The sequence below is a fragment of the Bos javanicus genome, chromosome 17 (genome assembly GCF_032452875.1).
Source record: "Bos javanicus breed banteng chromosome 17, ARS-OSU_banteng_1.0, whole genome shotgun sequence".
NCBI lineage: Eukaryota > Metazoa > Chordata > Mammalia > Artiodactyla > Bovidae > Bos > Bos javanicus.
The window spans coordinates 38408636-38424553 of NC_083884.1; positions in this window are offsets into that span (position 1 = coordinate 38408636).

Genomic DNA, 15918 nt, shown 5'->3' on the forward strand with positions numbered 1-15918 from the left:
CAGTTTTATAGCTCTCAGGTCTCGAATGGACCATGTTATAGCTCTTAGACAAACCAGTGTTACAGCTCAGTGTTACAGCTCTATTTTATTTAGAAGATAGCAGGAAAATCCATCTTCAAGGTGTGAAGGCACATCGATCCAAAGACATGAGGAAAAATCACCCCAGCGCAGGAGGGAGAGAGAGAGCTAGCTTTGGCTCCTCTATTTATATGTTTATCTCTCCCTGGGCCTGTCCTGTGTAAATTGGGCAAGCCAGGAGTGTTGTTTGTTTTACCTGAGGTCCTCACTCTGGTCCTCAGACCTTCTTTTGTTCTATTTTCGAGGGCTTTTCCCTTCCTTGTCTTTTAGCCACCGCCATTTTGGACTCCTTTTCCCTATTCCACCTACCTAACAGACTGAAGTATAAAAGGGTATCAAGGGATTATCTTTGAGCATTAGAAATATAATTAACCTTATCTAGAAGAAAAAGAAAGAATATCTGCTGAAAAAAACCCAGACAGTCCTTGTCACTGTTTTCCTGTTCCCTGCTTCCACTAGGCTGAATCAGGGGGGGGACCTTTCCTTGCATTTCTTTATAGTTTTTACTATTCACAGATATGTCTGAAAACATTAAAAGATGTTGAACTTTGTCTTTAGAAAAATTTCTATTTGGCTGTGCTGGGTCTTCCTTTCTGGATGTGGACTTTCTTGAGTTTCAGCAACCAAAGGCTACTCTCTAATTGCAATGAAAGGCTTCTCATTGGGGTGGCTTCTCTTGTTGTGAAGCATGGGCTCCAGGGTGTGCAGGTTTCAGTAGCTGTGTCACATGGGACTCAGTTGCCTCATGTTGAAGGAGGAAACAGGCAGAACAGGCTCCATCTTGAAAACAGGACTCCATCTTGGGACGGACTGTGAACTTTGAGCTATATGCCCAGTATCTATGGAAATGACATACCAACTGCAAAACCAGAGCCCCCAGATGGAAGAGCTCCAGGGCTCATACCTAGACTCTCCATTGCCTAAAAGGATACCCTAATTATCTGTGTAGCTGAATAGAATCATAAATTCTATTATGCTTATTGGGGTATGACCATAGGCCTATTGATAACTGTCCACTGTTAACTACCTAGGCTTAAGGCATATAGATCATGGATTGACTTTTATTGTATCTTTCTTTTCCTTTGTTCAGACTAGTTTCAGGGAATTTGGGGAGGTGGGTTTGGGCACGTACACTTAGGGTATATAAGGTTTTCACAAAAACTGATCAGGGTCCCTGGCTAGGAGGAGACTCTGCCTTGGGCCCACCAGTGTAATAAACTGCACTCCACTATCTGCATTGTCCTTCTGAGTGAGTTTGTTTCCTGGAACGCGTGGCTACAACAATGGCTTGGGGATCTTCCCAGAGCAGGGATAAACTGGTGGCTCCTGTATTGCAAGGCAGATTCCCAATCATGACAGTACCGGGGAAACCCTGAACTTTGTCTTTTAATGTTAGATATTTTTCTTCACATTGTACTTTGAGATTAATTCATGATGGTAAGTGGCACATTTGTTTCAATGTGGCATAGTATCCTATTATATGACAATTGTTTTTTGTTGTTTAACCTCTAAGTCCTATCCAACTCTTTTGTGACCCTCTGGATTGTAGGCTACGAGGCTCCTCTATCCAAGGGATCTCACAGGCAAGAATACTGGTATAGGTTGACATTTCTTTCCCCAGGGGATATTTATCAACTCAGGGATCAAACCTGAATCTCCTGCATTGCAGGTGGATTCTTTATCACTAAGCCAGCAGGGAAACCTCTGTACAAATATTACAGAACTTATTAATATATTCTACTTTAATGAACATTTTGCTTGGTTCATTTTTGTTATTATCAGCAAAGCTTGAGTAAACATTATTTTATATCTCTCCTGCTGCATATATTGTTTTCTTTCGTATCTTTTCTTAGTTTTTGATTGTCATTCTTTAGCTTCTGAAGATGTAAGTGTTGGTCATTGATTCTTAGCATGTCTTCCTTTCTAATACATGGCATCATAGACTCAATGGACATGAGTTTGAGTAAACTTCAGGAGTTGGTGATGGACAGGGAGGCCTGGCACGCTACAGTCCATGGGGTCACAAAGAGTTGGACACGACTGAGCAACTGAAGTGAACTGAACTAAATTGAATACGTGCATTCAGAGCAAATATATTTTTTATTACTGTTCAATGCAAAAAATGTTAAATTTTTTAATAGCAATTATTTTTGACCCCTTTGATTTTTAACTGTCTTGTTTACTTTACAACTATTGAGAATTCCCTACTTATCTCTGTGGTACTTATTCCTATGTTAACTCCACTATGATAAGGGGACATAATTCTTTATGTTTGTTATTTTCAAATGTGTTGTGACTTGTTTTATGCCTCAACATCTGGTCTCTTTGATGAAACATTTGCTATGTACTTGAAAAGAATGTCTTTTGCAGCTGTTAGGAATAATGTTCTATATATGTCAATTAGGTCAAGTTGATTAAATGTCTTGCTCATATTTTTTATATTGTTACTAAGGCTGTTTTTTTTTGTTTGTTTGTTTTTCTGCTTCTTTTACCAGATACTAAGAAAGATCTGTTAAAATGCCAAATCATGATTGTAGATTATTTTTCCTTTTAGTCCTATTAACTTTGTTTCATTTATTAAAGTAACATTTAAAAATCTTTAAATTTTTTAAAAAAATTAAAAATCTTGTTATCTAATACTTGCAAATTTAAAATGAACTTTTTAGGAACTTCCTTGGTAGTTTAGTGGTTAATGATCTGCATTTCAGTGCAGGGGAGGGAACGCAGGTTCAATCCCTGGTTGGGGAATTAAGATCCCACATGTTGCAAACAACTAAGCCCATGTGTTCCAAACTACTGAGTCTGCATGCTACAACATAAGATTCTGCATGATGCCAGGAGGATCCTACATATATCAATTAAGACTCAACACACAGGATCTTACATATATCAATTAAGACTCAATATTAAAAAAAAAAATATTTAAATAAATCAAATGAACTTTATAATGTGTGGAGGAGAACATCAGAAGCGTGCAAATACTTTTAGCAGAAAAGTTGGCAATCATGGAAGGGTATGTAGGCCATAGCAGGAAATGGGAAGTTCAGCAGGAGTGAAATGGGCCACTCTCTGCAGCATTTTGACATGAAGTAACTGAGCAATCTGACCTATGTGAAAAATAAACTGCAATAGACCAAGGGGAGAATCAGGAAAATTAGTTATATACTATATCCTCTTAATCCAACTGAGAATTAAAGGATAACTCATTAAATTGACAGAAACTATTGAATTCTGTATGTGTGTGTGTGTGTGTATATATATATATATATACACACACATATATAATTTATTTTTAATTGAAGATTAATTGCTTTATACCCTTTCATGGATCAAAACTTTGTTGTGGTAAAGGGGCTTGAGTAACTCAATGAAGCTATGAGTCATGCTGCGCAGGGCCACACAAGATGGACAGGTAATAGTGAAGAGTTCTGATAAAACATGGCTCACTGGAGGAAGAAATGACAGACCTTTGACAGTGTGGATCACAACAAATTGTGGAAAATTGTTAAAGACATGGGAATACCAGACCACTTTACCTGTGTTCTGAGAAACCTCTATGCAGGTCAAGAAGCAACATTTGGAACCAGACATGGAACAACTGACAGGTTAAAAACTGGAAAAGGTGTATGACAATATTGTATATTGCCACCCTGCTTATTTAATTTCTATACAGAGTACATCATGCCAAATCTTGGGCTGGATGACTCAAAAACTAGAATCAAGATTGCCAAGAGAAACATTAATAACATCAGATACACAGATGATGCTATTGTAGTGGGAGAAACTGAAGAGGAACTAAAGAGCCTCTTGATGAGGGTGAAAGAGGAGACTGAAATAGCTGGCTTAAAACTCAACATTAAAAACTAATATCATGACATCTAGTCCCATCACTTCATGACAAATAGAAGGGGGGAAAGCAGAAGTAGAGGCAGATTTTATTTTCTTGGGCTCCAAAAGCACTGTAGATGGTAATTGTAGCCATGAAATTAAAAGACACTTGCTACTTGGAAGGAAAGCTATGGCAAACATAGACAGTGTATTAAAAAGCAGACACATGATTTTGCCAACAAAGGTCCATCTAGTAAGGCTATGTTTTTACAGTATTCATGTATGGATGTGAGAGTTGGACTATAAAGAAAGCTGAGCATTGAAAAATTGATGATTTTGAACTGTGGTGTTGGAGAAGACTCATGAGAGTCCCATGGACTTCAAAGAGATCAAACTAGTCAATTCTAAAGGAAATCAACCCTGAGTATTCACTGCAAATTCTGAGGCTGAAGCTGAAAATCCAGTATTTTGGCCACCTGATGTAAAGAGCTGACTCATTGGCAAAGACTCTGATGCTGGGAAAGATTGAAGGCAAAAGGAGGAGGGAGCAGCAGAGGATGAGATGGTTTGATAGCTTCACCAAGTCAATGGACATGAGTCTGATCACACTCCAGGAGATAATGAAGAACAGAGCTGCAGTTCATCGAGTTCCAAAGAGTCAGACACGACTTAGTGACTGAACAACAACAATAAAATTGGTAAACAAGGTTGTGCAATACAACAATATGAATTAGTCATTAAATATACATAAATCCTTTCCCTCATGAATTTTCCCTCCAACTATCATATGACCCAGAGAAGGCAATGGCAACCCACTCCAGTATTCTTGCCTGGCATATCCCATGGATGGAGGAGCCTGGTAGGCTGCAGTCCATGGGGTTGCTAGGAATCCGACAGGACTGAGCGACTTCACTTTCACTTTTCACTTTTATGCATTGGAAAAGGAAATGACAACCTACTCCAGTGTTCTTGCCTGGAGAATCCCAGGGACGGGGGAGCCTGGTGGGCTGCCGTCTATGGGGTCGCACAGAGTCGGACACGACTGAAGTGACTTAGCAGTAGCAGCAGCAACAACATCATATGACCCAGCAATCCCACTATTGAGAATAAACCTGAGAAAACCATAATTAAAAAAGATACATGTACCCCAATGTTCATTGGAACACTATCTACAATAGCCAGGATGTTGAAGCAAACTAGATGAGCAACAACAGAATCTGTATATATATTTAAAGTAAAAACAAAACAGTGTTCTAATGAATATAAGCAACAGACGTGGGGATAGGGAGGAGAGAGTGAAAGAAAAAAGAAGTCAAGATGACTTCCAATAGCTCTGGCCTCAGAAATCTGAAGAATAGCACTGTCATCAGCTGTGCTGAGGAAGGATTATACGTGTGTTTTTGGTGAAGCATGCAATCAGGTGTATTGCCACAACTGTGCCCCAAATATGACTGGGTAACTTGGGAAGTTATTCTCTTTAAAAAAAAGAAAAAGAAAAAGATATTTCATACATTTTGTGTTTTCAGTGACAGAAAAAAAATAAGAAAGAAGAGGAATGAACCCATAGTATGGTTTGAGCACACTAAACTTTGTAAACTAAATAATGTAGATTTGATTCAAGAACTGGGAAGGTGAAAGAATTAGTTTGCAATTGTGGCCTTTCACAGGCCTTTGCTCAGTAATTCATTTATGTAAGTATAAATGATAGAATACAAGAGATGCTTCTACTTAGTTCTGTTGTGTCTTTTATAGATTTTACTATGTCCTTTATAAATTCAGGTATCAAGAATTTTATTTCTCTGAAGTCATCACACTCAGTTTAAATTTAACCATATATATTTAGCATAATGCCATATGACTACAAATAACACCTTTCTCTAATTTGGAGGAGACACATTTTATTTCCTGCTGTGGTTTAACAGTATTTCTCTCCTTTTTAAAAATCCCTAGAATGTTATATAATGGATTCCAATTTTGATACACTTCCTTGGGCTAAATTGCTCCATTTCCATCAAGACAAAAAGGCTTCCTCTGGGTCACCAACTAATTATTCATTCTGCTGTGTACAGTCCCACATGAAGCTTTAGATCTTCAACAAGTTATTAATATAATTTTCAAAGTCATATATATAATGAAAGGTGTTTTAGCATTGATAATATTTAGAGAACTTCTATAATGAGAAAACACTTCTATGTAATGATAGTATCATAATTTTACTCCCTGCTGTTTTTTCATTGTCTACTAAAAGTGTTCTCTCAAGAAGAGAAAAAAAAAGTAAATTAGAAAAAAGAAATAAAAGAAATCTTTACAAATGAGTGAGTTGCATTATCATTTAAATTCTACTGTTTCTACCCTCCTGCTTACCTCTAAGATTGTTCTTACTGAGAAATAGAAAATGTTTATCACCTAAACATATACATTAGAATGAATTACATCTTTCTTCTGCTCTAACAATCTGACCTAAACTCTTTATTGGTAAAATAAAGCTTAAAATATAAATGTTCCTCTTAGAGGAACATTTATATAGGTATTTATATAGAGCTGTATGTCAATTACATCTCAATAAAATTGGAAAAGAGTATATTTCTTAAGTTGAAATTATTTCTTATCTATGGTTCAAATGTTCCCTTTTGTAACAAAAAACTATGATAAAGGCAAAATGAAAAACTGAATATATATATATATATATATATATATATATATATATATATATATATATATAGTGTTTTAAAGCTTTCACTTCCAACCAAAAACCAAAACATAAATGCTTGAGTCAGGGTATCAAAATAAATTATGTGCTGTAAATTTTTATTTAATTGTAAAGTGTCAGGAAGACAATTAGGCAACATGAATCAAAATTGTTGTACAATTTTCTAACTAGAGAAACATTCAGCACTACAATACAACTACATATGCTTTTAAATGAGATTTCCACTAATCATTTATGAACATCGACGTGTTTTTTTTTATTTTGTTCGGAAATATTTGGAAAAGTCACTGTACATTGCATTAAAAAAGAATAAGATGATATCCAAGTCTACAATAGCCTTCCTTAATGAAGGAAGACTTAAACGTCAATTTCCGTCTCAGCTAGCAAAGTTCTCCCTACTTTGTATATATGTGAATAAGATAAAAAATAATTCATAACAATAAAAAAATGTCGTCTGCTTTTCTACTCTCCTTTAAAAAGATAATTTTTTACAATTATGACAGAATATGATGAGCCAAAATTTTACAATGACATTTAATGTTGCAGAGGGTTTTTAGCCAAATGTCCTACCACATCTCACCAGCACCTTCTAAACAGACTTGGGTGTATTTCTCTTTTACTCATACTACATTATGTCTTCTGTATGGATGTGTTTTGCAGAAAGTTTTACTTTCATAGTTTCCTTTTTTTTTTTTTTATTCAAAGGATTCGTTAACAAAAGAAACCACTCATTACACACAAATAGACAATTTCAATTTTTTATGGAAGATTATTTGACTTAATTTCAATATTCAGCCATTAAAAGAAACAACAATGGAAACAGTGGAGAGAAAAAATAGCACATATGTCACCACATTGGCCTGACCAATATCCAGGCTTAAACAGTACTGGGAAGTACCTCGTTAACAGCAATCTGGAGTTCCAGATGGGAAAGTGTCCCGGGCAGTGTGTTCACTTCAGGGGTGATACTTCAAATTGCAGTTCAGAAGCTCCTGGTTATAATTCCAGGCCACAAACTGAAAGATGCAGCTCTGGTTTTACTTTAACTTTTTTACAATGTTTGCTTCATCTTGTGAGACATAGGATTTTGTTAGACCTGTAGTCATTGGCCAGGCCCTCAGAGGCTCAAAAATTCTAAGACCTATGCCCTGTCTTATCTAAAGTGCTCCTCACCCCCGACTTGCTGTGTTTGCAAGCAGGCATGGAATCTGGGCAATGTCCAGGCAGATTACAAGCAAGGTCAAGGGCATGTTCTCCTACTTTTGAAGCTTGAACAAGTCCTCATTTTAATTTCCCTAAGAAGATACGAGTTTAATTTAAGCATAGTTTGAACACTGTCTTATACTTGAAATTTGTTTTCACTGTCCCCTTATTCCACACATGAATAACTGCTCTTTCTAAAAGTCTTTGAATATACTGAGTGTTAAGCCAGCTTTTTCACTCTCCTCTTAGAAAGAAAGTGGAGTCACTCAGTTGTGTCTGACTCTTTGCAACCCAATGGACCATAGCCCACCAGGCTCCTCTATCCATGGAATTTTCCAGGCAAGATACTGGAGTGCATTGCCATTTCCTCCTCCAGGGGATCTTCCTGACCCAGAGATGGAACCCAGGTTTCCTGCATTGCAGGCAGACGCTTTATCATCTGAGACACCAGGGTAGTGCCACCATATTCAGGCATAGCCTGAGATTTGGACAAGTTTCTGATTGATTGTGGCCATTGCCTGGGTTCCAGAAAACGTAACACAGGTGTAGCCACAGACGAAAGGACTCAGCACTCCCATTAGTTTATGGCCAATGTTAGCAATGTATCGATACATGCCACAAGAGAAAGAAGTAGTATTCAATGAAAAAGATGTTCCATAAACATCTGGTTGGAAACTGTTATTTCCAAATTGTGAGAAATGCTGTCATCAGTGGTTTTTGGCATAGCAAGGAACAGGGGTCTATATGTACTCAGATTGACATCTGAAAGGAATGGCAGCCAATAATTGATACTGGATTTCATTAACCCAGAAGATATGTATTTCACTTTTACTCTGTGACAGGCTTTCTTAGGGGAAAAGGGATATGTAAGTGAGGGAGGTACAGATGAATAACAAGTTTTCTGTAATCATTAGACCAAAAACAAACATATTCTGACTATTATACTCTGCTCTGAAGCCTCAAGCTAGTTTTACTTTGCCCAAAAATCGTGATCCATATTCAGTTATTACAGCTCAATAAAAAAAGCTATATTATAGCTTTCTCACAGTGGTGGACATGACAAGTATTTATTGTATTTATACTCTTCAAAGATCTCCATGCCCTATAAAGTAGAAAAATTCTTAGTAGTATTTCAAAATATGGAAGCAAAGTTTGGGATGATTTAGGCTTCCTCAGCAGCTCTCATGGTCAAGAACCCTCCTGCCAGTGCAGAAGACTTAAGAACCATGAGTTCAATCTAATATTAGATCTACTCCAATATTCTTGCCTGAAGAATCCCATGGACAGAGGAGCCTGGAGACCTACAATCCATAGGGTCACAAAGAGTTAGACACGACTGAAGAAACTTAGCACATACACATAGTCTCTCCAGGATCATGTTGAGTCTTTATAAATACTCTCTTTCTGTTCTCCAAATGGAACCTGAAAATATTTTCAATGGTGTAATACTCTGTTCATCTCCAATGAGCCACAGAAATTTGCTATGAAACATTTGATTGCTTAGGTTCTCTGAAATTTTTACCATCTGTAGTGTGACTACTCCATCTGGTTTCTTACAGTTGACAGGTGGAAATCAATCATTGAATTTTTCTCCTTTTGGCCCAGACCTATATTAGTCTACCAATATTCTCTACGTATCTTAATTTCCTCACCAAGGATTCTGTATACACCATGCAAATGCCATGAATAAATAAGTCCAAACAGTATCACCTGTGTAAAGCCCACCTGTTGATGTCAAATTTTCATCATCTTGTTCATGCTGGAAATGAACATGTGACTTCTTGGAGGAGCCACAGACCTCCCCATAGTCTGGTTATCTCCAGTCTATGACACCAGAAATAATATGAATACGTTTGTATATGTATAAATGTGTGTGTGTGTGTGTATATATATATAAAACACATGTATATATATACATGTGTTAAAATGAAAAGTTATTATAATTATATATTGTTTTAAATTCTGTTACAATTGAACAAAAGTATAAGAAGTTTTTCAGTATATCAAGAGGCTTTCAGTATATCGGTTATGTCAAGAATTTGAAATTCACATAATTTTCTTTCTTTTCTCTGGTTGGGGGGAGATTCTGGCTATCAGAAAGAGCTTAAGAAAACACTACAGTTAAAATGGAAATTTCAGAGATAACTATATAAAACTAAGTTAATCTTTAGATACATGGATAAGCTACTTTGCTGCTTAGTCACTCAGTGGTTTTCAACTCTTTGTAATCTCATGGACTATAGCCCACTAGGCTCCTCTGTCCATGGGATTCTCCAGGGAAGAATACTGAGTGGATTGCCACTCTCTTCTCCAGAGGATCTTCTCAACCCAGGGATCAAACATGAATATCCCACATTGCAGAAATATTCTTTACCATTTATTTTATACCCCCACTCCCCACCATTTACTATGATAACCTAGATAGCATATGAGAAAGGAAAGACATCACTTTGTTGACAAAGGTCCATATAATTAAACCTTTGGTGTTTCCAGTAGCCATGTCTGTATGTGAGAGTTGGACCATAAAGAAGGCTGAGAACCAAAGAATTGGTGCTTTTGAATTGCAGTGTTGGAGAAGACCTTTGAGAGTCACTTGGAGTACAAGAAGATCAAACCAATCAATCCTAAAGGAAATCAATTCTGAATATTCCTTAGAAGGACTGATGATGAAACTGAGGCTCCAATATTTTGGCCACTTGAATTGAAGTGCTAATTCATTGGGAAAGACCTTGTTCTGGGAAAGATTGAGGACAGGAGGAGAAGGGGGTGACAGAGGATGAGATGGTTGGATGACATCACCAAGTCAATGGATATGAGTTTGAGAAAACTCCAGGAGATAGTGCAGGACAGGGGAGCATAGTATGCTAAAGTCCACAGGGTTGCAAAGACTTGGATACAGATTAGAGACTGAACAACAGCATTTACCATGATGTCTGTTTTTTTACTTAATTATGTGTTTTGCAAACAAAAATCTAGCCCTTCAATATGATGATGTGTAATGTTACCAAGAATTTCAAATAAGAAGGGAGAGAAGATCATATTTCATACTAATATGGAAACACTTCTGGTGAAATACTTTCAAATAGCTCTTTGTTTTTTCCCAGTTTTTCCTTAACATCATTAGGCTATCCTCTACTCTTACATAGTACTAAAGAATGCACTAAGGTGTGTATCTTACTCAAGAATAAAAAACAGTTACATAGTGAAATTTATCACCATGTCAACTTTTGGAAACCCAAGCCATTGCCATACTGAGTATCAAGGCTAGTGATATAAAATTTTAATCTAAAGTATTCTAACCAATAAATAATCCTAAGAAATATTGGACAGGTGATGATATATTAACTACTGTTATAGTGGTAATTATTTTATAATTATTATGTTGTATATCAAACTGACACAATTTTATGTCAAATAAATATCAATAAAACTGGATATACAGAGATTAGATGAATATCTACTGATGAAGATTTAAAGCAAGCTTACTACTACTGCTAAGTCACTTCAGTCGTGTCCGACTCTGTGTGACCCCATAGACGGCAGCCCACCAGGCTCCCACGTCCCTGGGATTCTCCAGGCAAGAACACTGGAGTGGGTTGCCATTTCCTTCTCCAATGCAGGAAAGTGAAAAGTGAAAGTGAAGTCGCTCAGTCATGTCCGACCCTCAGTGACCCCATGGGCTGCAGCCCACCAGGCTTCTCCGTCCATGGGATTTTCCAGGCAAGAGTATTGGAGTGGGGCGCCATTGCCTTCTCCAAGCTTACTATAATTCAACTAACAAAAACATTATGATTTTGATGATTCTGATTACTTGAGTCAATTCATACCCAAACATCCTTCTCTTTGATTGTTGTCTTTGGTGTACCTTTGAAGTACTGTTATGTGTCAAATCCCAAAAGAGACAGTGACATTTATAACTGTGACTTTTTCTAAAGTGAATGTTTTGTCCCCACACTTGGTTTTGTTTTCCATGTATTATGACACCTAATAGTTATTTTTTCCAATGGAAAGAACATGTCTTATAGAAACAAACAAACAAAAACAAGAAGCAGAAGAGGAATTTCCCAGTTATCCAGTGGTTAAGAATCCACCTGGCAATGTAGGAGACATGGATTCTATCCCCATTCAAGAGGATCCCTCATGCCATGGAGCAAATAAGTCTGTGCACCACAACTGAACCTATGTTCTAGAGCCCGTGTTCTGCAACAAGAGAAACCACTGCAATGAGAAGCCTATGCATCGCAACTAGAGAGTAGTCCTTGCTCTCCACAACTAGAGAAAGCCCACACACAGCAAAGAGAACCCAACACAGCCAAAATTAAATAAATTATTAATTAATTTAAAAAAGAAGTGGAAGAGAACTTGTATTTCCTCTGTGCAGCTTTCAGGTAAAAGATTCTATCTTTCTGGAGCCTAAAATGCACACCAAGGTTTGCTTCCCAAATGCATTAGTTTGATCAATTGTTCCATTTTCTCAAGTACAGACTAAGTGAGGCAACAGAGAGCTTCCAAGAGTGTAAAATTATTAGGTGTCACCTCACATGCAAGGCACAATCAGGAACTGAAGAATGTTTGTCTCCTAGTAGTCTCCTAATACTATTCTCTTAACCCCACTGACCTTAACTTTTAAGAATACAAAAAACTAAAGGTGTGGTTGTCTAGTTCAAGGGTCTAGAGCAGTGACCTACATATTTTGTTTTTACCCTCATATGACCTATATCTCCATAAGTGCTACTACTGCTCTTGGACCCATAAGACAGTGAGTTATGACAGAAAAGTGAATTTATTAAATCTATCTCAAAGGCATCCCATATCAAGTGTATATATTAATCTATATTTTATTCCCATTTCCATACTTGACCCAAAGTTTCCCAAGTGGCACTTGTGGTAAAGAACCCAATGCAGGAGACATAAGAAACGTAGGTTCAATTTCTGCATCCAGAAGATCCCCTGGTAGGGAGCATGGCAACCCACTAGTGGACAGAGGAGCCTGACGGACTACAGTCCATAGGGTTGCAGAATCAAACATGACTGAAGGAATTTAGGAAACATACTGGGTCCAGCTTTCCTGTTTATTTAACTTCTATGCAGAGTACATCATGAGAAATGCTAGACTGGAAGAAACACAAACTGGAATCAAGATTGCCAGGAGAAATATCAATAACCTCAGATATGCAGATGACACCACCCTTATGGCAGAAAGTGAAGAGGAACTCAAAAGCCTCTTGATGAAAGTGAAAGTGGAGAGTGAAAAAGTTGGCTTAAAGCTCAACATTCAGAAAACAAAGATCATGGCATCTGGTCCCACCACTTCATGGGAAATAGATGGGGAAACAGTGGAAACAGTGGCAGACTTTATTTTTCTGGGCTCCAAAATCACTACAGATGGTGACTGCAGCCATGAAATTAAAAGACTCTTACTCTTTGGAAGGAAAGTTATGACCAACCTAGATAGCATATTCAAAAGCAGAGACATTACTTTGCCAACAAAGGTTCATCTAGTCAAGGCTATGGTTTTTCCTGTGGTCATGTATGGATGTGAGAGTTGGACTGTGAAGAAGGCTGAGCACCGAAGAGTTGATGCTTTTGAACGGTGGTGTTGGAGAAGACTCTTGAGAGTCCCTTGGACTGCAAGGAGATTCCACCAGTCCATTCTGAAGGAGATCAGCCCTGGGATTTCTTTGGAAGGACTGATGCTGAAGCTGAAACTCCAGTCCTTTGGCCACCTCATGCGAAGAGTTGACCCATTGGAAAAGACTCTGATGCTGGGAGGGATTGGGGGCAGGAGGAGAAGGGGACGACAGACGATGAGATGGCTGGATGGCATAACTGACTCGATGGACATGGGTCTCAGTGAACTCTGGGAGTTGGTGGTAGACAGGGAGACCTGGCATGCTACAATTCATGGGGTCGCAAAGAGTCAGACATGACTGAGCGACTGATCTGATCAGATCTGATCTGATAAGAAGTTTTATACTATATTTAAATGGCATAAGAATACTCATAAGACATGTAAAGATTTTTCAATAGCAATGCTAAAAATATATCATAATGTCCTTAGTTAATAAGAATCCCTCCTATTACAAAATCAGTTAAAACTCAAACGTTAAAAAATCAGACACTTCTCCAAAGATAAACAAATGGCCAATAAACACATGAAAATATGTTCCACCTTGTTTATTAATAAAGAAATGCAAATCAAAACTACAATGAAGTATCACCTCACTCTGGTCAAAATGGCAACTATCAAAAACTCTATAAACAATAAATGCTGGAGAGGAAGTGGAAAAAAGGGAGCCCATTTGCAAAACTGATACAGCCACTTTGGAGAACAGTATGAAGATTTCTTAAAAAAAAAAAAAAAAAACCTAGGAATAAAACTAATGTATGACTTAACAACCCCACTATGAGACATATATTCTGAAAGTGAAAGTGTTAGTCTCTAAGTGTTTTTTAATTATTTGCAACCCATCAGGGAAGCCCAATAATTCAAAAAGACATATCTATGTCCATTTTCATTGCAACCCTATTTACAATAGCTAGGAACATAGCTAGGGACATAGCTAGGGACAAATAGCTGTGAAAAGAAGAGAAGCAAAAAGCAAAGGAGAAAAGGGAAGATATAAGCATCTGAATGCAGAGTTCCAAAGAATACCAAGGAGAGATAAGAAAGCCTTCCTCAGAGATCAGTGCAAACAAATAGAGGAAAACAACAGAATGGGAAAGGCTAGAGATCTCTTCAAGAAAATTAGAGACACCAAGGGAACATTTCATGCAAAGATGGGCTCGATAAAGGACAGAAATGGTATGGACCTAACAGAAGCAGCAGATATTAAGAAGAGGTGGCAAGAATACATAGAAGAACTGTACAAAAAAGAGCTTCAAGACCCAGATAATCAAAATGGTGTGATCACTCACCTAGAGCCAGATATCCTGGAATGTGACATCAAGTGGGCCTTAGAAAGCATCACTACAAACAAAGCTAGTGGAGGTGATGGCATTCCAGTTGAGCTATTTCAAATCCTGAAAGATGATGCTGTGAAAGTGCTGCACTCAATATGCCAGCAAATTTGGAAAACTCAGCAGTGGCCACAGGACTGGAAAAGGTCAGTTTTCATTCCAATCCCAAAGAAAGGCAATGCCAAAGAATGCTCAAACTACCGCACAATTGCACTCATCTCACACGCTAGTAAAGTAATTCTCAAAATTCTCCAAGCCAGGCTTCAGCAACACATGACCCGTGAACTTCCAGATGTTCAAGCTGGTTTTAGAAAAGGCAGAGGAACCAGAGATCAAATTGCCAACATCCACTGGATCATCGAAAAAGCAAGAGAGTTCCAGAAAAACATCTATTTCTGCTTTATTGACTATGCCAAAGCCTTTGACTGTGTGGATCACAATAAACTGTGGAAAATTCTGAAAGAGATGGGAATACCAGACCACCTGATCTGCCTCTTAAGAAATTTGTATTCAGGTCAGGAAGCAACAGTCAGAACTGGACATGGAACAACAGACTGGTTCCAAATAGGAAAAGGAGTACGTCAAGGATGTATATTGTCACCCTGCTTATTTAACTTCTATGCAGAGTACATCATGAGAAATGCTGGGCTGGAAGAAACACAAGCTGGAATCAAGATTGCTGGGAGAAATATCAATAACCTCAGATATGCAGATGACACCACCCTTATGGCAGAAATTGAAGAGGAACTCAAAAGCCTCTTGAACGAAGATCATGGCATCTGGTCCCATCACTTCATGGGAAATAGATGGGGAAACAGTGGAAACAGTGTCAAACTTTATTTTTTGGGGCTCCAAAATCATTGCAGATGGTGACTGCAGCCATGAAATTAAAAGAAAGCTTACTCCTTGGAAGGAAAGTTATGACTAACCTAGATAATATATTGAAAAGAGGAGATATTACTTTGCCAACAAAGGTCTGTCTAGTCAAGGCTATGGTTTTTCCTGTGGTCATGTATGGATGTGAAAGTTGGACTATGAAGAAAGCTGAGCACCAAAGAATTGATGCTTTTGAACTATGGTGTTGGAGAAGACTCTTGAGAGTCCCTTGGACTGCAAGGAGATCCAACCAGTCCATCCTA